Below are 12,917 nucleotides of genomic sequence, written 5' to 3' on the forward strand. Positions count from 1 at the left end.
CTCACACCCGTCACTGATTTAGTTTGGTTGCATGCCATAAACCCTTAGAAAGAACCCTAATCATGTAAAATTGAATGACCTTGTAAGATTAGTGTTGTCTTTCCTTTAGAGAAATCAAAATTTGATGTAGTCATGAGAAAGGAGGTTGAGTTTCAGTGAAAGCCTTGAGTTTCGAAGGCGAAAACCCTAAAGAGAATTAAAAAGAAAACTCTTAATGAATTTATGAAGAGAAACAAATTAAGTGCAAACACGATAAGATTAATTATAAAGAAAATCTTTGTAAACGGGTGTATCCATTATATATTCAATACATTGGTTCAATCACAATGAGTTTAAAACAAGGGAATGGCCGAGCCGAGCAGGTGTTCACATAGATTTGACAACTACTACTAAAGAAAGAAAAAAGTGTATGTAACCCTATCGTTATTAGCGGTGCAGAGCTTCAAGGGAGAGAAGCACATATGTGAATGGCGGCCAAACCAGACGATGGGGTGGCGTGGTTACACTAACCGCCCAAGAAAATTTCCAATCCCCGTTAGATGCAACCGAGAAATCTCATGTGTTGAATCTCCAACTAACCACATGATCTGGTGAGGTTTCACCTGTTTACACACCCGTGAAGCCCTAATTTGTATGAACCGTCAACCAAGGAGTACAAAACTTATATAAAAATCCATGAGGTTGAAATATACAAGATTTAGATACAAATATAGTCCAAAGCTTTCAAAGGAGCTTATATTATACCATACATGGCCCGACAGAGAACCATCTTTGATAATATATGATGTGAGAAGTTTGAAGGACGTTGACATTTGATGCAAATGTTTTCACATATGTATGAGGTGCAAAAGCATAAGGGGGAAACCCATTTAAACATATTTTTTTATATTGTGCTTCCAACCAATGGCTTAAAAATAAATGGGTTTAGTAACATTAATAAAAGGCTAAGTAAAAAAGAGAAGAAAATATTATATTATATTAAGTTTTTATAAATTTGTAGAATAAAAAAGGAAATTACATATACTTCGATTAGATATGAGATACATTACACCATGGAGTTAATCGAGATGATAATGTCGGTATGTTGGCTTGGAGTTAATCGAGATGATAATGTCGGTATGTTGGCTTGAATTTATTATAAACTTTGACATTTGCAAAAATAAGTTATGGCATTGACATGATAACCTGACAAACATAGTGTAATGGAGGAGTGCAGTTTAGATGTAATATACTAGTCATTCTCTCAAAAGGTGCAAGGAAATGCTTATAGGATCGTTGAATTAAAAAAGTGTACTTTGTTTTGACAATCAAACAAATAACAATTAATATATTAACAATTCTAATACTCTCCTCCACATTCAAATTTATTGGTTAAGAAAAAATTCATGTGAGATAAAATTTGAATCTAGTGGGAAGTTAATCCCAACAGATGAATGCTTTGATAGGGTAGTCTAAAATGTTCGGAGGTGCTATCCTCCAATTTCGTCCATATAGGTTGATGGAACCTTACCTTCACAGAGGTCCCACAACACAATAAAGCAGGGGATCATAACTACTTCATTAAACAACCAGTTGAGTGCAGTGTTTAATCAAATGGAGTGCAAATGATGTTTGCAAAATTCAAGTTATATCATTGAAACATCCATATATAAAGGCTACTTTTTCTTCCATCTACCTAACCATCAATCATCAGCTAAAAAGGATCAACATATTAAAAAAAATCATAGGCATTATCATCAACCACAATCATTCATAACCTTGTCACAATGTTTGAACAATATAGCTATTAATTATTGACTTATCATCCACTTGTTAGGTCATGATATAGATGCACTGCAAGTATACAAAGTTTCTAGTTCCCCTTACTAATGCTAGATTTCCTAAATTTAACCTGCTCTTTTAGAGAATCTGAAACTAAAATGGGTACACACCTATTGTTCAAAATATCCATTCCTGATGGCATCGCAACCCTACAAAGACATAGAATAAGAGACATGAAGAAGCACAACTTCAGAACAGGCATTGGAATTTTCCTTGTGATTCATATTTATGCAAGAATTAAATGAAAATACATATTTAAATAGAAACACAGAGCTACATCAAAAACTGAACTTCGTTTCACTAATAAAAGTACTAAAAATTGTTTACATGTAGAATGGAAATAGGCTAGCTCAGGTGATGGTAGCTTATCTCTGAGAAGAGATATGGCAGCTACATGCCTCTAAATTGTGTACAATGAGGGTCGGAGGCCTTTTTATCATTAAGAAACAATGGGAAATCATAAACATCCAAAAACCTAACCCTAGCAGATGAAGTGCTAAAAGCTTGTTGGCCATGTTGGGGTTAGCTGGAACATCAACCTCCTAGGGTCGTAAATTTGGCATACAACCTTCATTTGACTATCATAATACTGTGTTCCGAAGATCTCCAAGAGGTGTCCAAAATATAATAGCAAGTGAATTATACGCTTTCTTGGTATTTTTGTTTTCCCAAAAAAACGTCTTTTAGTCCCTCAAAATAGCTCCGAAAGTTTAGGACCCGAAAAACTACCAAAAATAGTAAATTGTGCTGCAATTAAGGAAAAAATAAAGAAACAACGGTGGGGGTCAATGTGGAATAGGTGGGTGGCCACCAATATCCACTTGGATCAGTCCCCCCCCACCCCCCCCAGGAAGCAATGTTACCCATTGTGTTGAGTGTTTCCATGAGATGGGGAAACTTCTGCTGAACATAGTCCCTGGTGAGCCACTTGCCTTGGTGCAGAAGTTCGCCAGCTTTGACAACCCGATACAGTTGGATTTTCTGTTAGCGAGTGGTCTTGATCTGTGTGTTCATGATCCGATCAAATGTGGTATGTTCCATGTAGTCTGGGTTGAGCTATATTGGTGTTAGTTCTTCTACAATGTCTGATGTGTCCAACAATGGTGGAAATTATGGCCGGTGGTAGTCCACATTGAAAATTTGGTGCACGCCAAGGAATGGGGGAATGTTAAGCTCAAAAGTGTTGTCACCCACAACCTTGGTGCTAGCGTAAATCCCATATAGAAGTGGTTGTATTTTTTATGGGTTTTGGTAAGGCATTCTTTCTAAAAATGCAACCAAAATTTGTTGCCCACCTAAAATTTATGTGGCACCCGATGCTGATCATGTCATTGCTTGTACTTGGCTTTGGACTTCTCTAAGATTTTGTGAACCCGCTGGAAGATGTGTTGGATGTGTTTAGTAAACCTGTTTTCTTTATCAACCTCATATTGTACATGTGTGGATCCTATCTGTGCAGTTGCATGAGGCATCACCACATCAATCCGACACAGTGGTTGAAATCCCAGAATCACATGAAAGGGAATGTGAACAGTCACGCTATGGAGATCTATGTTATAGTTAGCTGCACATAGGAAAGGCTCTCATCCCAGGTTTGTGGATGCTTGAGTCGTACATACGAAGTATGTGGACTATCATCGTTTTGATGACATATGTCCAACAATCAGTCTAGGGATGGAATGTAGTCGACTTGGTTAGCTTGGTGTCCAATAGTGTCTAGAGGCTCGACAAGAATGTGGTGAGGAACCTATTATCCCGATCCAATAAATGATCTACGAGATCCCAAAATGTACCCACTCTTTCACAAAAAGAGTTTGGTAGTGTCCTTTGCTGTGATACTCTTCTTGCATGTCGCTAATATATCCATTTTACAAAATTTGTCCATGACCACAAATACACAATCATTACCGTGCTTGGCAGAAAGGAGGCCAGACAGATAGTCCATGGAGATGTATTCTTAGGGATAGCTGGGAGTAGGCAAAGGAGTGTATAGGCCTTCCTTCTTGATGGTTGGCTTTGCGATGGCAAAGGCAGTGCAGGATCTGATATATTTTCCAACATCCTGTTGGAATTTGGGCCAATAAAAATACTTTTGTAGTACAACAACATTTTTCTCCACACCAAAGTCTCTTGCGATCCAACTATATTTCACCTCCCAAATCAACTTGGCATGCTCACTTAAAGGAACGCAAAGGTGTCCCAAGTAGCATAATAATGCATGATGGAGGTAAAAATCTGGAACTTAGTTTCCATCAACTAGAATTTAGTATGTGGTGGCGAACTTTGGATCATTTTTGTACAGTTGTGGCCATCTAGAGGTCTCATAGCCACAAGAGTTGAGAACAATATTTAGTGTTGCAACTGGGGGTTGATTGAGGCAATCTGTAACATGATTGACATTGCTTGTTTTTTATTTAATATTCAAGTGGAATTGTTGCAGATATGTAGACCACTTATGATGGCAATCGTTCTGCAACTTCCCTTATATCTGTATAAATTGAAGAGGTAAGTGATCTGTGTGGATGATCGTCTCCTTCCCCAAAATGTAATTTTTCCATTGTCGGTAAGCTTACACGATAGAATACATCTCTTTATCATAGGTGGGGTACTTCCAATTGTACCGAAAAGTATCTCACTATGATAGGCCATTATATGCCCTTATGGGGTGAGGGCTGCACCAATAGCATAGTCGGAGGCGTTTATCTCAATTTCAAATGGGTTTTGCAGGTTTGACAATGTGAGTATAGGTGCAGAGCATAGGCAGTGCTTTAGGTCAATGAACGCCTTTTGTTGGGACTCAAACTAGGATAACTTTACTTTCACTTTACCCTTGGTAATCTAACTCAAAGGCCAAGTGATATGGGAGAATCCCAACATGAACCTTCAATAAAAATTGGCAAGGCCTAAAAGGTTATAAAGCTCAGTTAGAGTGGTAGAGGCTAGTCAATCATGAATGGCTTGGATCTTAGCTGGATCCACACACATTCCTTTCTCATATATGATGTAACCCAGATATTGGACCTAGTTGATTCCAAAGGTGCATTTCTCCAAGTTGGCGCATAGTTTGTGTTGCTGCAAGGCTTAAAGGACATGTCGAATGTGTTGCAAGTGATCCTCCCAATTCTTGTTAAAGATGAGGATGTCGTCCAGATAAACAACCACGAACGAGTTGGTGAAGGGCCACAAGGTGTCATCCATCAGCCTCATAAAAGTTGCAGGGGCATTATTCAACACAAAAGGCATGACCAAACATTAAAAAAGGCTCTCCTTAGATTTGAAGGTGGTCTTCCATACATTTGTGGACTCTATTGGAACCTAGTGATAGCCAAACTTCAAATCAATCTTGCTAAAACACTTGGCCCCTTAATCTGGTCCAAAATGTCATCAATAAGTGGGATTAGACACCTGTTCCTGACAATGATTTTTTTTAGCACCCAATAATCAAATCAGAACCTCAACGTCCATCCTTCTTATGTAAATGTACAATCAGGCTTCCACAAGGTGAGGAACTTGTCGTATGTGCCCTTTTTGTAGAAACTATTGGATTTGTGCTTGGTCTCTTCATTTTCTAGAATGGAGTGGTTGTATATTGTCCCATTGGGTTGTTGGAATAAAATCCTAACATCTACATTTATTTTTTAGCCTAAGTATCCTTGAATTAGCCACATGCACTAAAAATCAGGTTCACACTTGCTTTTTGGTAAACTAGCTCGGTGGACCAACTTTCCCTTGTTTCTTGCTTTTAAAGGATTAATATTATGGAAATATTGGTCCAGCCACTTTCCTAAACCATTTAGAAATCTAAGTTCATGTTCACAACTAACCACACCTCATCCACTTGAGTTATTTTAGGATTGGTGCCCCACATGAAGATTCCCCCCTTAAATCAAGGGATTTGGTCCCCCGGACCATTTTAGCATGTTTTAAAGTTGCTTTCCTTGGGAAATGCACCTCTCCTCATGCTTTCCTCATGGCAGATAGTTGGCATAGGTTTTCTTGAGTCATTGTTGCTATTTTAGGCCTCCCTTTAGCTTTTCTTAGCCTTTTCTAGTTTTTTACTAGTTTTTTCCTAGTTTTCTAGATTCAGCAATTTCTATATAACCACCTCCCTTTGGGATCAGAGTTTTGGTTGCTCATGTATTACTATTGTTAATTAATTTAATACATTGTTTTTATGGAGAAAATTCTTTCTCTCCTCTCTTGAATATCAGAAAATTACTTGTGTTTAATTTAACTAGAATTCTAGATCTATCGGAGTTTCTGTAGGAATTCTACATGGCATTAGAGCTAGTCGAATCTAGTGGATTGTACACGCTTTTATTTGTAGGTACAGATAATCAGGAGGCACAACAAGCAGTAATGGATCATCTCTCTCATCCCACAAAACTCATTCTAAATCCTTTCAATTACTTCGAATGGAAGACAGAGATTACTCTGCTCCTCTGCAGTAGAGGGCTTTACAGGGTAATAATGGGAACAGAGACTGAACCGACTTCTACAGCAGAGAAGATCAAGTATTTCAATAAATTAGATGAAGCAATTGGGCTGATATTCCTATCAATTTCCAAAGAAATCCTCTTTCATGTCAGCAGAGCCACTACTCCCGATGCGGTTTGGACCACATTGGAAGGACTATTCAACAAGCAGGATGAAATGAGAGTGCATCAATTGGAGAAATCATATCCCTCAATCCAAATCATTTCAGCAAAATGCAAGAATACTTCACCAAGTTTAAATCCCTCCTCGTTGAACTTGATGCATGTGGAGTCAAGAAAGAGGAAGATCAACTCATCCTTTCAATTCTCTCGAAATTAGGCCCCGAATATTCCATATTTGTATCGTCTTTTCAAGCATCTAAATTGACTCTGGAAAAATGGAAAATGCCTCCATTGAATGACTTCATTGCAGAATTGAATCAAGAGAAAGCTAATTTAGTCCAAATGGGTGCCATCAAGCATTCAAAGAACCAAGCACTTGTGGCTACTGATGCTCCAAAGAGCAGTGGAAGAGACAAGCAAAAAGGGAAGGGTAAATTTAATGAATCGAAGAAGGAGAGACCTGTACAATCTTCAAAGAGCTCTTCTTTGCCTAAGAAGGAAAAAATAATTTGCAGCTACTGTTCCAAAGTTTTTCATCTCGAAGAAAATTGCATGAGGAAAACAATCGATGAGATGGGTAAGCAATTACAACAGCACAATCTCACCGTGCCCGAGAATGCAAAGAAGAAGGATGATAATAGAACGGGAGATGGGAGAGGGATAGCACGAGATGGTCATGCTTTAATGGCTATCAAATCCACTCCATCATCTTTGGTCCTTGATTCAGGTACATCGAACCATATGGCTGCATCAAAAGATGAATTTTTCTCCATCGAAGAAAAAAACAGATCCCCAATTTACTTGGGAGATGCCACACCCGCAAAGGTGTGCGGAGAAGGAATTGTAGACCTTGAAGGGGGCTACTTCACAAATGTGCTTCATGTTCCCTCGTTTTCCGCAAATCTTCTCTCGATATATCAGATCACTCATTCTGGTTCTGGAAGGAAGGTGGAGTTCACTCCGGACTCTGCAGTGATTACCGACATTTCCACGGGTTCACAGCTTGCACATGGAATTACAAATCACAATTCTCGTTTGTATTTCTTCTCCCACTTTGTTCCTAAATCTATTAGCACTATATTTCTGTAGCAATCTAATGATATCAGCAGGTTATAGCATGAAATATTTGGCCATCTAAACTATAATTACTTGCATCAACTTAGCAAGGAAAACATGGTAGAAGGATTGCCCGCTATTAAATTCACAAGCGGCGTATATCAAGGATGCATTCTTGGCAAGCATCCGGAGAAAAAGTTTGACAAAGGGAAGGCACAAAGAGCTTCTTCACCTCTTGGGCTAATTCACAGTGACATCATGGGCCCATTCCCACTGTCTTCAATCAGTAAGATTCGACATGTACTCACCTTCATAAATGATTTCTCTCGCCTTATTTGGTATTTTTTTTTGAAATTAAAATCGAAAGTATTTGAATGCCTTATAGAATTTAAAGCACTTGTTGAAATGAGTCTGGGTGTAAGATTAAGATATTCCATACTGATAATTGGGGGGAGTATGTTAACAAATATGTGCAGCAACTTTGTATTGATGTAGGTATACAACTACAACACACAGTGCCCTATACACCACAACAAAATGGTGTCGCGGAGAGGAAAAAACGGTCGTTAAAAGAGATGGCCAATTGTATGCTACATTCCAAATCATTAGCTCCAAAGCTATGGGCTGAAGCTATTAATTGTGCAACATACATTCAAAACTGCATTCCTCACAAAGAACTTAAAAGCACCACTCCATTTGAATGTTGGACTGGTAAGAAACTGAAAGTGTCACACTTTCGCATTTTTGGTTGAAGAGCATGGGCTCACATTCCAACAGATAAGAGGAAGGCTTTGGAACCTCAAAGTGTTGAATGTATCTTTATTGGATATCTTAACAATTTCAAAGGATATAGATTGCTGGACTCTCACACTGAAAAGTTCCTTGTAGCTCGAAGTGTGAAGTTTGAAGAAGAATCATTGCATGATTTTTCAGCAGACCCTGCAGAGGAACTGCTTGTTGCCACTGATGAGGAGTCTGAAACTTCTTCGAGCACTTCAGAGTAGCCATCAGAGAAGCCTCTTGGGTCTAATTTAGAGGATGAGGAGTAGGTCATGGCTACTCCAACTCAGCTGCCAACTTGGGCAGAGAAAACCCTGCAAGATGCAGGTGAACTAGTTGGTGATCCTGCAGATGTGAGAAGGACTAGATCACAGTTTTTTGGGGCTCCTCAAGCCCTGGCTGCCACCGAACCATTGCTTCCCATACATTTCTATATGACACTTGGTTCAGATCCATAGTCACACTCTAAGGCTGCTGGAAACCCACTTTGGGAGGTTGCCATGGATGAAGAGTACTCTGTTGTCATGGAAAACAACACATGGGACTTGGTTCCACTTCCGAAAGGAAGAAAGCTTGTTCGATGCCGATGGATCTATCAAACAAAGATTGCTGCAGATGGTGAGATAAGCAAGTACAAAGATAGACTTGTTGCAAAGAGATACTCACAGGTACATGGCAAAGACTACATGGAGACATTTGCACCTGTTGCAAGAATGGACTCCATTCGACTAGTTTTAGCCACTGCTGCTTCTCGCAGATGGGAGATTCATCACATGGATGTGAAGAGTGCATTTCTTCATGGAGATATCAAGGAGGAGATATATATGGAGCAGCCACAGGGATACATTCATAACTCTTCCCTCATTTGCAGATTAAAGAAATCTTTGTATGGCCTAAAACAGGCTCCCAGAGCCTGGTATGCAAAGATGGATTCTTTCCTGCTTTCCATTGGATTCATTCAATGAAAATCTGATCCAAATGTTTATTTGCTGCAACATGATGATTCCCTTTTTCTGATAGTACTTTATGTAGATGATTTACTGATGACAGGGAACCTTACCTCAGCTATTGATTCAGCAAAATCAGCATTGCACGATCGATTTTCCATGACAGATTTGGGATTGTTGCACTACTTTCTTGGTCTTGAAGTTTCTCAATCTACTTCAGGGATCAAGATGGCACAGTCTAAGTATGCATCAAATCTAGTTGTTTGCTTTTAGATGATAGAATGCAAGCCAACAACATCTCCCTTTCTTTCGAGGATCAGATTTGAGGATGTAGGTACTACACCTTTGGTGGACAGTACACTATATCAACAGTTGGTTGGGAGTTTGTTGTATCTTACTCACACCCGACCTGATATATCTTTTGCAGTAGGAGTTTGTTCCAAATATATGCAGGAGCCCCATGAGCTTCACTGGAAAGCTACAAAGAGAATCCTTAGATATGTGAAAGGTACTTCCAGTTTTGGTATCTTTTATGCTGCAGATTGCCCACTTTCACTGATTGGGTACACAAATTCTGATTGGGCTGGCAATGGTACAGACTACAAGTCCACCTCTGGTTATGTTTTCAGCTTTGGTTCAGGGCCTTTTTGCTGGTCTATCAAGAAGCAATCCATGATTGCTTTATCTATAGCCGAGGCAGAGTATAGAGGTGCAGTGAATGCAGCTACACAAGCTATTTGGTTGCAGGGGCTTCTCTCCGAGTTTGGTATTCAGTATCCACTTCCGACTGTCATATTTTGTGACAATCAGAGGTCCATTCAGATATCGATTGATCCAGTTCATAGGCAGTGGACCAAGCACATCAAGATTCACATGCATTACATCCGCGAGTTGATCTGTGACTGAGTCATATCATTGCACTACTACCCTATTAAGCAATAGGTTGTAGACATCCTCACCAAGTCTTTCACTAAAGAGAAATTTTCAGAACTGAGAGCTATGCTTGGAGTGGTGGAGATAGTTGAGTAGGCCCTTCTGGCCACTTAGCCAGTTTTTCCTCTCCTTTTTTTTTTTTTTTTTGGGGGGGGGGGGGGGGGGGGGGGTTCCCATGAGGTTTTCCCTCTTTCTTCATTTTATGAGGATCTTTTATTTATTGTACCTGAGTACCTAACATGGCATCTTGGCCGAGACTCAATTTAGATAAGTGAGTTAGGATGAAGGGGGGGTGCTGGAATATAATCCTAACATCTACATTTATTTTTTAGCCTAAGTATCCTCTACTTAGCCACATGCACTAAAAATCATGCTCACACTTGGTTTTTGTAAACTAGCTTGCTGGACCAACTCTCCTTTGTTTTTTCCTTTAAAGGCTTAATATTATGGAAATATTGGTCAAACAACTTTCCTAAACCATTTAGACATCTAAGTTCATGTTCACACCTAACCAAACCTCATCCACTTGAGTTATTTGAGGATTGGTTCCCCACATGAAGATTCCCCCTTAAATCAAGGGATTTGGTCCCCCGGACCATTTTAGCATGTTTTAAAGTTGCCTTCCTTGGGAAATGCACCCCTCCTCATGCTTTCCTCGTGGTTGATAGTTGGCATAGGTTGTCTTGAGTCATTGTTGCTATTTTAGGCCTCCCTTTAGCTTTTCTTAGCCTTTTCTAGTTTTTTACTAGTTTTTTCCTAGTTTTCTAGATTCAACAATTTCTATATAACCACCTCCCTTTGGGATTAGAGGTTTGGTTGCTCATGTATTAATATTTTTCATTAATTCAATACATTGATTTTATGGAGCAAATTCTTTCTCTCCTCTCTTGAATATCAACAAATTACTCATGTTTAATTTAACTAGAATTCTAGATCTATCAGAGATTTTACAGGAATTCTACATGGGTAATGGTGCTTCGGAAGTCAGATCAATCAAATGATTGACCTAACAGTGTCTTGGTACCCCTATGGGTGAGGAGAATATGTCCTTGTATTCTTCCACAACCTTATCCACTTTCTTCTGTTGCATGGAGGAACCTTTCATGGGGCATTTCTTAGCAGAGATAATAGAGATGGTGGTAGGTGGGGATACCTCCAGTATCATGTATAACTTGCTACCCAAAATAATAATAACAATGTGAGACCTCGACTCATACAAGAATTACACTTCCACAAATATGGTTGGCCTAATAATACATCACAAATTTCAAGAGGAGCAACGTCACATAGTACCTCATCTGTGAAGGGCTTGATGTTTTAGTTAAGATGACATTTTGGGCTGACACGGAAATCACATCCTTGGTGGAGCTACCCAATGGTGTATGGTTGCAGGTGTGCTATGGTCAATGGGCCCAACCTCTTAACGACTGTTGTTGAGATGAGGTTCTTTTGGCCCCCACTATCGACAATGGACTATAGCGGAGGCCCCTTCACCCACATTTGTGAGTGGAAGAGACACTCCCCTTCCTCTAGATCTTCAGGCACAATCTTCTAGATCTTGGTGGTGGGAATTGTTGTAACTTATTTTTACCCTTAGAATTGTTTTACAATTTTCTATTTAAAAAAAAAAAATAGAAAATTAGAAAATAAGAGAAAGAAAAAAATCAAAGAGAAAAAAAGAGAAAAAAAAATATTATAAAATAATAAATAAAGAAGTATTATTATGCATGAGAATAAGCAAGCAAAATTAAGTGTCATTCATTGTATTTTTAATTCGGAAATTAAATAGTATTTTTTCAATAATATATTTTAAATAAAGTTTATTTGACTTGCTACAAAAGACGATAACCTTCATACAACTTCCAATGGTCAGGATTGCACGCGCCCAGATCAAAGGCAACAAATGGATTGTAGGACCCCCCACATTCCTAATAATTAATAGATGGGAGGGGGGCGGGGGAGGTTCGAAAAGTCTTTTCCCCTATCCTGCTTTGGCATATGCTTTGCACTCTCGCTGATTGTGCGACCCCCCTCACCTCAAACCACATAATGTCACTACCCCCCTGTAAAACCACTTTTCCCCTCCGCCAACCTTCCTGCTATTTTGTAGCGTTTGCCATCTCTCTTCTATTTCTAGTCATAACCATCTCTCTTGAAAAATTGACCAAACGACCGTTATCGCATTAATCACTCCCACCAACGTCTAATTCATTCAATTCCCCCCACCATTAACAGTTAACCCGACAAATATCCGTGATGAGCATCATAATAAAACCATTGTCCCTGCTAAACTAAATTATTTCACCTCTCACCTAACCACAACATTCAGAACATAATCTGAGCAAACTCCAGTGACCATCAACTATTAGTCGCCATCACTCCTAGGTAAAATTATCAATCATTTCCTATGACTTAATTCTTTTCAAAATGGCCATCCATAAGGGAAAATCCAAGGTATATGTCGAGAGACCCCTCCTACCCCCTTGTAATTAACCTAGATGAACTACCTCTCATCGATACCCAATTCAAAATCATAGAAACCCATTGTGAATTTGATCTATATGAGCTTCACAATTGGGCATTCTATAAGTACGAGGATGCCAATGATGAATTCTCTTTATGTAGAAATTTTGAATAATATGACACTTATTCATAGAGATTATCCCGATTATACACTATTGCGGAATACATGCATAATACATAACCTCCTCTATGTTGATCATCAATTTTGCAGCATTAAAATCAATGAAACATCAATCACATGCACACATTGACACAATAT

Source organism: Pinus tabuliformis, chromosome 2_2 (assembly GCF_031772625.1).
Source record: "Pinus tabuliformis cultivar Carrire ecotype Pingquan chromosome 2_2, CPIR1, whole genome shotgun sequence".
Lineage (NCBI taxonomy): Eukaryota > Viridiplantae > Streptophyta > Pinopsida > Pinales > Pinaceae > Pinus > Pinus tabuliformis.